Raw genomic sequence first — 10,986 nt, 5'->3', positions numbered from 1 at the left:
AGCACCACATAAGCAAAAAGAAAAAACCGGAAGTGGTGCTGTGGCTCAAGTGGTAGAGCGCTAGCCTTGAGCTGAAGAGCTGAGGGACAGCGCCCAGGCCCAGAATTCAGGCCACATGACCGGACCCAAAACAACAACAACAAAAGTCTCAGGGATAGGGGCTGGGAAGGTGGCTCAGTGGTAGAGCGCTTGCCTTGCATGCATGAGGCTCTGGGTTCGATTCCTCAGCACCACATAAGCAGAAAAAAATAAAAAAGCCTGAAGTGGCGCTGTGGCTCAAATGATAGAGTGCTAGCCTTGAGCTGAAGAGCTGAGGGACAGCGCTCCGTCCCAGAGTTCAGGCCCCACGACTGGACCAAAAAAAAAAAAGTCTCAGGGATGTGCCTGCCCAAGCTGGCTTTGAACTGCAAACCTCATATCTCAGCCTCCTGAGTAGTTAGGATTACAGCCTTGAGGCTCCCTTTTCAATCCTTCCACCTACCCAATCCTGGCAATTATGCAAAGGCTTTTTGAAGAGATTCAGGTGGGAAACAATCACCTCTCCTAAATGTAGCCAGTTGTTCTTACAACAAGCAGCATTCTCATTGTGGTTTTAACACAATGTGTAGCAATCCTTCCCCAAATTCTACATTTGTAAGACTGTTAGAATTTTCATTACTAGATCTGTGTGTGTGTGTGTGTGTGTGTGTGTGTGTGTGTGTTGGGGAGTGCTCTAGGGGGCTGGGAAGGTGGCTCAGTGGTAGAGCACTTGCCTTGCATGCTTGAGGCCCTGGGTTCCATTCCTCAGCACCACATAAGCAGGAAAAAAAAGCCGGAAGTGGCGCTGTGGCTCAAATGGTAGAGCACTAGCCTTGAGGTGAAGAGCTCAGGGACAGTGCCCAGGTCCAGCGTTCAGGCCCCATGACTGACAAAAAACAAACAACAACAACAAAAAAAACAACTAGTGCTCTACCACTTGAGCTACAGCTCTCTACTTCTGGCTCTTTTGGTGGTGAATTGGAGATAAGTTTCATGGACTTCCATGCCTGGACTAGCTTCAAATTGCAGTCCTCAGATCTCAGCCTCCTGGGTAACTAGGATTACAGGTGTGAGCTAATGGAGTCAAGCTCATTCACAAGTTTTGTGGGGTTTTTTTGTTTTTTTTTTTCAGTTGTGGGATTTGAACTCAGGGCCGGGATGCGTTCCCTGAGCTTTTTCACTCAAGGCTAGTGCTCTACAACTTTGAGCCACAACTCCACTTCTGGTTTTCTCGCCCCTGGCTTTCATTCACAAGTTTTTAAGTGTGTCAGTATGGGAGGCTCTCTAGCTATACAAATTATATCATTTGGGGCCACAAAACCATGAAAAAGGAAATACTCATTTTCCAAATGTTCTCTGTAAGAACTGAATTTCCTTCCCAAGCAGTGACTTTTCATGGTTATAATATCAGTTTTCCTTTGAAGACACAAAATGTTTATTATAATTTTTTTAAGAGCAGATGACTGCAGAGCACGGGTGGCTCACGCCTGTAATTCCACCTTCTCAGGAGGCTGAGATCTGAGAGTCATGGTTTAAAGCCAGCCTGGGCAGGAAAGTCCATGGGACTCTTATCTCCAATGAACCATCAGAAAACTGGAAGTGACACTGTGGCTCAAGTGTTAAAGTGCTAGTCTTGAGCACAAAAGCTCAGGAACAGTGCCCAGGCTTTGAGTTCCATGACTGACAAAAAAAAATCACTTGACTACCACAGGACATTACTGAAAAGGTCTGGAAATGTTGTTTTGTGGTGCTGAAGATGTAATTCAGGCCCTCAGATATGCTAAGGGAGTGCTGCATGCCCAGACCTGGTCCTGCCAGTCAATTTTAAGTGCTTATCTATATGTACTTATCTATATCTTTTTGGAAAACTCTTTTCAGAACTTATGAAATAGAATACTCTAGATTGACTCTAGTGCTGGGTGTGGTAGTACAAGGTTGCAATCTCAGATGCTTGGGAAGTTAGAAGGATCACAAGCTCAAGGTCAGCTTGAGCAATTTTGCTAGCCTCCACCTCAAAATAAAATTTTAAAGAAGGGTTAGAGGCTGGGTATTGGCTCATGCTAGAATTACACCTGGAATCCTAACTACTTAGGAGGCTGAAATCTGAGGGTCACAGTTTGGAGACAGCCCTGGCAGAAAAGTCCTTGTAATATTCTTATCTCCAATAAAGTATTCAGAAAAGCCAGAAGTGGTGCTGTGGCTCAAGTGGAAGAGCACTATTCTTGAGCACAAAGAGGGACAGTGCCAGGCCCTGAGTTCAAGCCTCAGGAAAGAAAGAATGAAAGGAAAGAAAGAGAGAAAGAGAGAAAGGAAGGAAGGAAGGAAGAAAAGAAAGAAAGAAAAAGAGAAAGAAAATCTTGGACTTTTCTACCTGGGTTAAATTTGAGCCATGATCCTCAGATCTCGGCCTCCTAAATAGCTAGGAATACAGGCATGAGCCACCAACACCCAGATAAAAGTCTTTTTCTTTTGTAAAATTTACAGTGCTAGGGATGAAATGCAGGGTCTCCTGCAATGCTAGGCAAGATCTCTACCATTAAGCTACATCCCTAGCTTTTTTTTTTTTACCTTTCACTCCACTTTCTTTAATGTTAATAACTTACATAACCACAATACAATGACCAGACCCAGGAAATCGGTTTACATATTGGTATATAGTCTCTAAATGAATTAGCATTGATTTATATTAGTTTTTCCATTAATGTCAGGCTCCTAGTCCAAGATGCAATCTAGGATCCCACATTGCATTTAACTATTACAATTCCTTAGTCTCCTTCAACCTGTAGCCGTTCCTCTGTTTTTTCAAGTACTTTTTTTTTTTGCCACCCCCTCAAGTACTTTTTTTTTTTTGCCAGTCTTGGGGCTTGAACTCCTGGGTGCTGTCCCTGAGATTCCGAAGGGTAGGGCTCTTTTACTTGAGCCATATTGCCACTTCCTTTTCAAGTGCTTTTTTTTCAAATTCTTTATTGTGATTAAGTGATTACATAATTTCCCAAATTTCACAGTATTGTGGGCTAGTGGTGCTTAGTTAAAGTCATAAACACATTCTAACTTTCATGGGGCAAATTGTCTATTGTGGTCTATAACATTTATGAGTTCTATGAGCTTTGCAATACCATTATTTCTTCCACATCGGGTGATATGTACATTTCTTTCATTTTGCATAGCATTAGCTGTTCCCTCTTTCCCACTTGTTCCCTCCCTCCCATCGCTGCCATTGAGTTGCTTAGTTCATTTTGATCAGTGTCCAGTGCAGCTGATGGGTCCCACTGTTTTTCCCTGATTCACTCTAGTTTTGTCCTCCTGGTTTCCCTCCGGTGTGCGCATATATACCATACATGTGATCAGCAGCATGGGGTTATTTAGTAGTGATTTGACCAGATGAGTGGAAGTTCTTTGTTTCTTAAGCCTTGTTAATTTTGTTGTATCACCTAACATTTTGGATTTAACATCCACTTATCAGAGAGACCATGTGCCATTTGTCTCCTTGCTCTTAGCTTACCTCGCTTAACATGATTTCTTCTAGCTCCATTCATTTCCCTGCAAATGCCATTTGTCCTTTCTAATGGCTGCATAATATTCCATTGTGTATAGATACCACCATTTTTGGATCCATTCATCTGTGGTGGGGCATCTGGGTTGTTTCCATATCCTGGCTATTGTGAACAGTGCTGTAATGAACATGGAGGTGCATGTGTCCTTGTATACTGGCTCCTGTTGTTCAGGATAGATGCCTAGAAGTGGTATGGCTGCATTCCTAGCTTTTCTGAGACAGGGTCTCGCTGTGTAGCTCAGGTTAGCCCAGCACTTACTGTGATAGCCAGGCTGTCTTTGAAGTCTTTTTCTTTTTAAAGCCAAGCTTGAATTCAGGGCTTTATGCTTGCTCAGCTTACTTGCTCAGAGCTAGCACTCTACCACTTGAGTCATGGATTCAGCCCAGCATTTTGCTGGTCAATTGAAAATAGAATCTTGCAGATTTTTCTTCCTAAGGCTACCTTCAGGTTGCAATCATTGGATCCTTTTGAGGGGCCCAGCTGGCTTTGAACTTTTAACCCTCTCATTCTAGGCTTCTAAGTATTGGAATTCACCACCAGAGTTGGTAAAAAAGTACTGCTTTCTTACCATTAACAACATCAGTGAATCCTATAGCACTTTGCAAGTTTTAGCCTTCAATATTTTTACTGAAAGTGCTCATCATTTTTCTCAGTGTACATATTGAAATCCATTTCTCCTTTTGAAAAAAAACAACACCCACAGAACAGCTCTTTGTCAGTATAAAATTCTGCATTTCTAGCTTTTCTATACTTAAAAAAATAAGCTAAGCATTTTCTGATCATAATAAATATCTTTTCCATTTTCTTCGCCCATACAAACTTCTTTCAGGCATTACTGAAATAGAATTTAGTAGAAACAAAGCTGAAAATGTTACAAACATTTTCTATAACGGAAGAAAAAAATTTCCTTTGCTATAACATTTTAATATTGTTTCAATCGTCACCAACGTTTTCTGTTCACCTTCTCACAGTATCTTCTGACAAAGAAATGTATTTAAGTTTTTTTCTTCATATTGTTTCAAATGGATTATTTTGACTCTTTTAAGTATGATAAGAAAAAGAATTGCTTCCCCAAAGGATTCCAGTGAACTTTTGTGGTTTTTTTGTTACTAAGAAACATCCAAGGAAGTTTCTAAACAGTTTTTCTTTTACATTTAGTGAACTCTAAAGTACTAGGTTGAAAATCACATGATCCATTTTTTGTCTTCCGGCAGTGCTGGTGAGGGAACCTAAGGCCTCACTCAAACTAGGCAAGCACTTTGCCACTGCGCAAGTTGGCACCCTTGCCTTTCACATGATTTTAAACAATGTTGAAAAATAGCAGAGATTTATCTCTATGTTCTGAATGCCTAGGGTGTGTGTGTGTGTGTGTGTGTGTGTGTGTGTGTGTGTGTGTGTGTGTGTGTGTGTGAGTCCAGACTAACCTCAAATATGCTCTGTAGCCCAGGCTGCCCTTAAACTCATGATGTTCTTACCTCAGCCTCCCAAGTCTGGAATTACAAGCATGTGCTACTGCTACTGGCTTGAATACCAAGGATTTTTAAATGTAAAGTTAAAAAAATACATAGCATACCAAGCTAGGTATTACAGGTTCATGCCTATAATCCTAGCTACTCAGGAGGCTGTCATGTGAGGATCAAAGTTTGAAGCCAGCCAGGGCAAGAAAGTCCTTGAGACTCTTGAGATAAGAATCACAAAAGAGCTGGTCCTGGAGCTGTGGCTTAATTGGTAAAGTGCTAGTTTTGAGCAAAAAAGCTCAGGGACAGCCCCCAGGCCTTAAGTTGAAGTCCCAAGACTGGCACAAAAAATATGGCATACAGAAAAGTGCACAAACCATAAATGTGTAGATTGGTACATTTAAAACAATTTTTTTTTTCTGTCGGTCATGGGGCCTGAACTCTGGGCCTGGGCGCTGTCCCTCAGCTCTTCAGCTCAAGGCCAGCGCTCTACCACTTGAGCCACAGTGCCACCTCCAGCTTTTTCTGCTTATGTGGTGCTGAGGAATCGAACCCAGAGCCTCATGCATGCGAGGCACTTTTGAGCCACCTTTCCAGCCCAAACTGAAATTTTAAATTAAAATGTCTCCCACACTTTTATTAGCATCAATTAATTATACAAGAGGATTTACTTTGATGTGTGCATATCTGCAGACAATGTACCTTGATCAGACTTACCCTCTCCTTTAATTCTCCTTCATCCCTCATCCCCCTTTCCCTCTTCCCAAACCAACCTCAACAAACTTCCATGCTTCATTTTCACATGTATACAAAACTGTACTTTGACCATATTGACCTTCCTTCATACTCTCCATTCAGTGGGCTGCACTTGATACATTTTTGCAAATTGAACACAGCTGGTTTATCAGGACCCAGCTCAAGAAATAGAGCCTCATAGCACCCACATGCCTCCTTTTTGTGGTCCTCTTTTTCACTACCTTTAGACTTACTACTGTGGAAAACAATCATCCCCAAATTTAGTGGCACACATGGCCACTTTATGCTAATAGAGGTCAGGCATGCTGGGCTCATGGGATGCCTATATCTGCTCGATGATGTCTAATACGTTGGTTAGGAAGAAGTGATGATGGCTGGCTGAGCACCTGTGGCTCTCGCTTGTAATCCTAGCTACTCAGGAGGCTGGGGTCTGAGGATCAAGGTTCAAAGCCAGTCCCAGCAGGAAAGTCCATGACACTCTTATCTCCAATAAACCACCAGAAAACTGAAAGTGGAGCTGTGCCTCAAAGTGGTAGAACACAGAGACAGCGCCTAGACCCAGAGTTCAGTCCATGACTGACAAAAAAAAGAAAAAAAGATGACTGGAGGTGACTTGATGGCTAGAATAGAATCCTCTAGAAATGCCTTTCTGTCCATGTCTGTCATTTGATGATGGCTACCGGCTGAGACCTCAGCCAAAGCTGCTGACCAGAACACTTGCGGGTGGCCTTTCCATGGGGTTTGGGATTTTGCATTAAAATTAGACAATATAAGCTCAGGCTCAGAGTTCAAGCCCCACGACCGACCAAAAAAAAATAGACAATATCACCTTATTATTTATTTTTTTATTTTTTGGGGGGAGTCCAGTTGTGGGGCCTGAACTCTGAGCCTGGGCGCTGTCCCTCAGCTCTTCAGCTCAAGGCTAGCACTCTACCACTTGAGCCACAGCACCACTTCCGGCTTTTTTCTTTTTGCTTATGTGGTGCTGAGGAATTGAACCCAGGGCCTCATGCATGCAAGGCAAGTACTCTACCACTGAGCCACCTTCCCAGCCCTCACCTTTTTTTTTTGAGATAAGCCCTCAGTATTTCAATATGTAGCCCAGGCTGGCCTTGAACTCAAGACTTTCTTGCCTCTGCTTCCCAAGTGCTGAGACTATAGTGTATCACCATGCCCTAGATTATTTTTTGTGTACTATGGGATTTGAACTCAAGGCCTAGTGCTTACGAAGCAAGAAGTCTAGCTAGGGTTGGGAATGTGGCTTAGTGGTAGAGTGCTTGCCCAGCATACATGAAGCTTCGGTTTAATTCCTCAGTACCAGAAGTGGTGCTGTGGCTCAAGTGGTATAGTGCTGGCCTTGAGCAAAAGAAGCTGAGGGATAGTACTCAGACCCTGAGTTCAAGCCCCAGGATTGGAAAAAAAAGCCTAGCCATTAGAGTCACACCACAGCTTCCAGCTAGGTAACATCATAATTACCATATACTGTTAGCTACTAAGAAATAGGGAAAGGAGACAAATTTCTCCTCTTAGAAAGAGTAGTGTCAGCCGGGCGCTGGTGGCTCACGCCTGTAATCCTAGCTACTCAGGAGGCTGAGATCTGAGGATCCCGGTTCAAAGCCAGCCCGGACAGGAGAGACCGTGAGACTCCCATCTCCAATAAACCACCAGAAAACCGGAAGTGGCGCTGTAGCTCAAGTGGTAGAGCGCTCTCCTTGAGCTGAAGAGCTGAGGGACAGCGCCCAGGCCCAGAGTACAAGTCCCACGACCGACAAAAAGAAGAAAGAGTAGTGTCAAAAATGCAGCCACATTTCCTAGTTGCTACAAAAGCATCTTCTTTTTTCATGTGTGCTGGTACTGAGGCTTGAACTTAGGGCCTGAATGCTGTCCCTTAGCTTTTTTTTCTCAAGGCTAGTGCTCTACCTCTTAAGCCACAGCTCCACTTCTGGCTTTTTGGTGATTAATTGGAGATGAGCCTCGAAGACTTTCCTGCCAGAATGGCTTCAAACCAAGATCCTCACATCTCAGCCTCCTTACTCGTAGCTAGGATTGCAGATGTGATCCACCAATGCCCAGCTCAAAGGCATCATCCTAACCTTTATGTGCCACCATTACTTAGTTGAGCATTCATTTTGTGATTATTGGAGATAAGACTCTCACAGACTTTCTTTTCCAGGCTGGCTTAGGACTGCGATCCTTAGACCTTAGCCTCCTGAGTAGCTAGGATTACAGGCATGAGCCACTAGCACCAGGCCATCTTGATGGCTTTGTGTTGTGGTCCACTAATATTTCAAGGCAAAGTACATACTTCAAGTGAGTTTATTAAGGATAGTTTGCTTGATTTTTTTCTTTCCATTTTTGGCTGACTTCTAATCAGATCCTTTTTGTTCATTATTTTTAGTTTGGGGGTACTGAGAGGCTCAGCATGGGGATGGGAGGTGAATCTGCTCTGCCTTTTTCCTTTTACCCACTTCCTACTTGTATTCTTCATATTAGCTTCATTCAGACTGTGGTTTCCTGGTAGGAATCTTTTCAAGCCACTTTTCTATTTGGGGAAGATTGATTTAGTTAAAACCAGATGATTTAATTTGTAAATTCATAACTCACTACAGACATGGCAGAACTTTTGGACTAGGCTAAAAAGAAAAGAAAAGAAGAGTTCGGTCACTAAATATGTGTGGTGAGATTTCTCTTTCAGGGTTATCTCTTTTTTTCTTTGCCAGTCCTATGCCTTAAACTCAGGGCCTGGGCATTGTCCCTGAGCTTCTTTTGCTCAAGGCTAGTGCTCTACCACTTGATATGCTACTTCCAGCTTTTCATGCATGCTAGGCAAGCACTCTAAGATTAAACCACATTCCCAGCCCTTTATCTCCCCCTACCACCTCCATTTTTTTGTGTGCCAGTCCTGGGGCTTGAACTCAGGGCCTGAGTCTCTGTCCCTGACCTTTTTTTTTTTTTTTGGAGTTTAGTGGGAATAAGAAACTTACATCACTGGGCACTGGTGGCTCATGCCTGTAATCCTAGCTACTCAAAAGGGCTACTCAAAAGGCTGAGATTTGAGGATCACAGTTCAAAGCCAGCCGGGAAAACTCTGTGATATTGTTATTTCCAATAAATCACTAGAAAACCAGAAGTTGGCGCTGTGGCTCAAGTGGTAGAGTGCTCAAGCTGAAGAGCTCAGGGACAGCACCCAGGCCCAGAGTTCAAGCCCCACAACCAACCAAAAGCAAGGAAGGAAGGAAGGAAAGAAAGAAAGAGAAGAAAAAAAGAATCTCACCTACTTTCCTGTCTAGGCTGGATTCAAACTATGATCCTCAAACTTCAGCCTCCTGAGTAGCTAAGATTACAGGGATAAGCCATCAGTGCCTGGCCAAAGGCTGTCATTTTGAGAATAAGAGCAATAAACTCCAAGTTGCATGGACACTGAGCTGCTAGCAAATGGACCCCAAAAGATTTGGTTTACCCCATATTGAACCTGATGATGAAAGATTGTGAAAGGTATCAGAGCCCGATCTTGTTTTTTCTTGGAAAGCTTCTAAGAACAAGTGATTGGCTTTTTTTTTTGTCAGTTGTGGGGCTTGAACTCAGGGCCTGGTTGCTGTCGATGAGTAATTTATTTTTGTTGGTTGTGGAGCCTGAACTCAGAGCCTGGGCACTGTCCCTCTCTTCAGCTCATGGTGAGTGCTCTACCACTTGAGTCACAGCGCCACTTCTGGCAATTTCTGCTTATGTGGTACTGAGGAATTGGACCCAGAGCCTCATGTATGCAAGACAAGCACTCTACCACTGAGCCACCTTCCCAGCTCCTCCAAGAGGAATTTTGTTCAAGGCTAGCGTTCTACCACTTTGAGCCACAGCTCTACTTCTGGTTTTCTGGTGTTTAATTGGAGATAAGAGTCTCATGCGCAGGCTGGTTTTGAACCATGATCCTCAGGTCTCAGCCTCCTGAGTAGCTAGGATTACAGGGATGAGCCACCAATATCCAGGATGATTGGCTTTAAATAATAACAAGGTTGTCTTTAAAGATCCAGCAGCAGGAACTGGAACTGTGGCTTAGTGGTAGAGTGCCTGCCTAGTATGCCTGAGGTCCTGGGTTCAATTCCTTGGTACCACATAAACAGAAAAAGCCAGATGTGGTGCTGTGGCTCAAGTGGTAGAGTCCTAACCTTGAGCAAAAGAAGCTCAGGGAGTGCCCAGGCCCTGAGTTCAAGTCCCAGGACTGGCAAAAAATAAAACAATAAAAAAAAAAGAAAGATCCAGCACAACGTGTATTTTAAGGGCTCCTTTAGTAGGGCTCTAGCTGGCTGTCCATCAACAGAGGGCATCCTAGCAAATCCACTGCTGCTTGGTTTCAATGGGCATTGTTATCTCTCTAGACACAGTGGATACAACCCATACAATGAGTCATCAGTGGGTAGACTGTAACATGAGTTGTAGGGGGCTTAGAGTGGAAATCAGATGACCAGACTTCTGCCATGCAGCTCTGCTGCCTGCAGGCATCTCTGCCAGACTCTGCTTGTTAGTTTTCCCTTCAGAGTCCTTGTAGTCTAAACATTCAATCTAGTACTTTATCCTATTACTTGGAATGATTCTCAAATTACTATGTCTCAATAAAGCACTGGGGAAATAGCAAGTATTTAGTCACAGAACTGGGGCATGATGGGTAGTGGGAGGACCAGGCTTCAGGGGCTGCCTAACCATCAGAACTTGGAGCCAGCACTGGTCGCTGTCCTGAGACAGAGCCCCAGAGTGCTGCAGGGTGGAACTGGTAGAAACAGAGTCTGGGAACTGAGGAAGACGGCAGCTCACATTGATTCTCAGCCTGGCATTTAAAGCCCTTCCTGATCAGAAGCAATCATCCTGATAACAGCTAATACCTGGTGAGCACTTCCTACATCCCAGCCACTGTTCCAAGTTCACAGAATTTATTCAATTTTCAACATAGCCTTGTTGGTTCCATTGTTTACTGACCCCCCAACCCCAATTTTACAGATAAGAAAACTGAGACACCAAGAAGTTAAGAGGGTCAGAGACTTGCCCAAGGGTGCACAGTGAGTGGCTGTTGGAGGTCAGGATTCACAGCTAGATAGTGTGGCTCAAGAATCAGGTGCTTGGGGCTGGGAAGGTGGCTCAGTGGTAGAGCACTTGCCTTGCATGCTCAAGGCCCTGGGTTCGATTCCTCAGCACCACATAAGCAAAAAGAA

The sequence above is a fragment of the Dipodomys ordii genome, unplaced genomic scaffold, assembly GCF_000151885.1.
Source record: "Dipodomys ordii isolate 6190 unplaced genomic scaffold, Dord_2.0 Scaffold47, whole genome shotgun sequence".
NCBI classification, from domain to species: Eukaryota; Metazoa; Chordata; class Mammalia; order Rodentia; family Heteromyidae; genus Dipodomys; species Dipodomys ordii.
The sequence above is the reverse complement of the archived record's forward strand: the minus strand, read 5'-3'. Positions refer to the sequence as shown.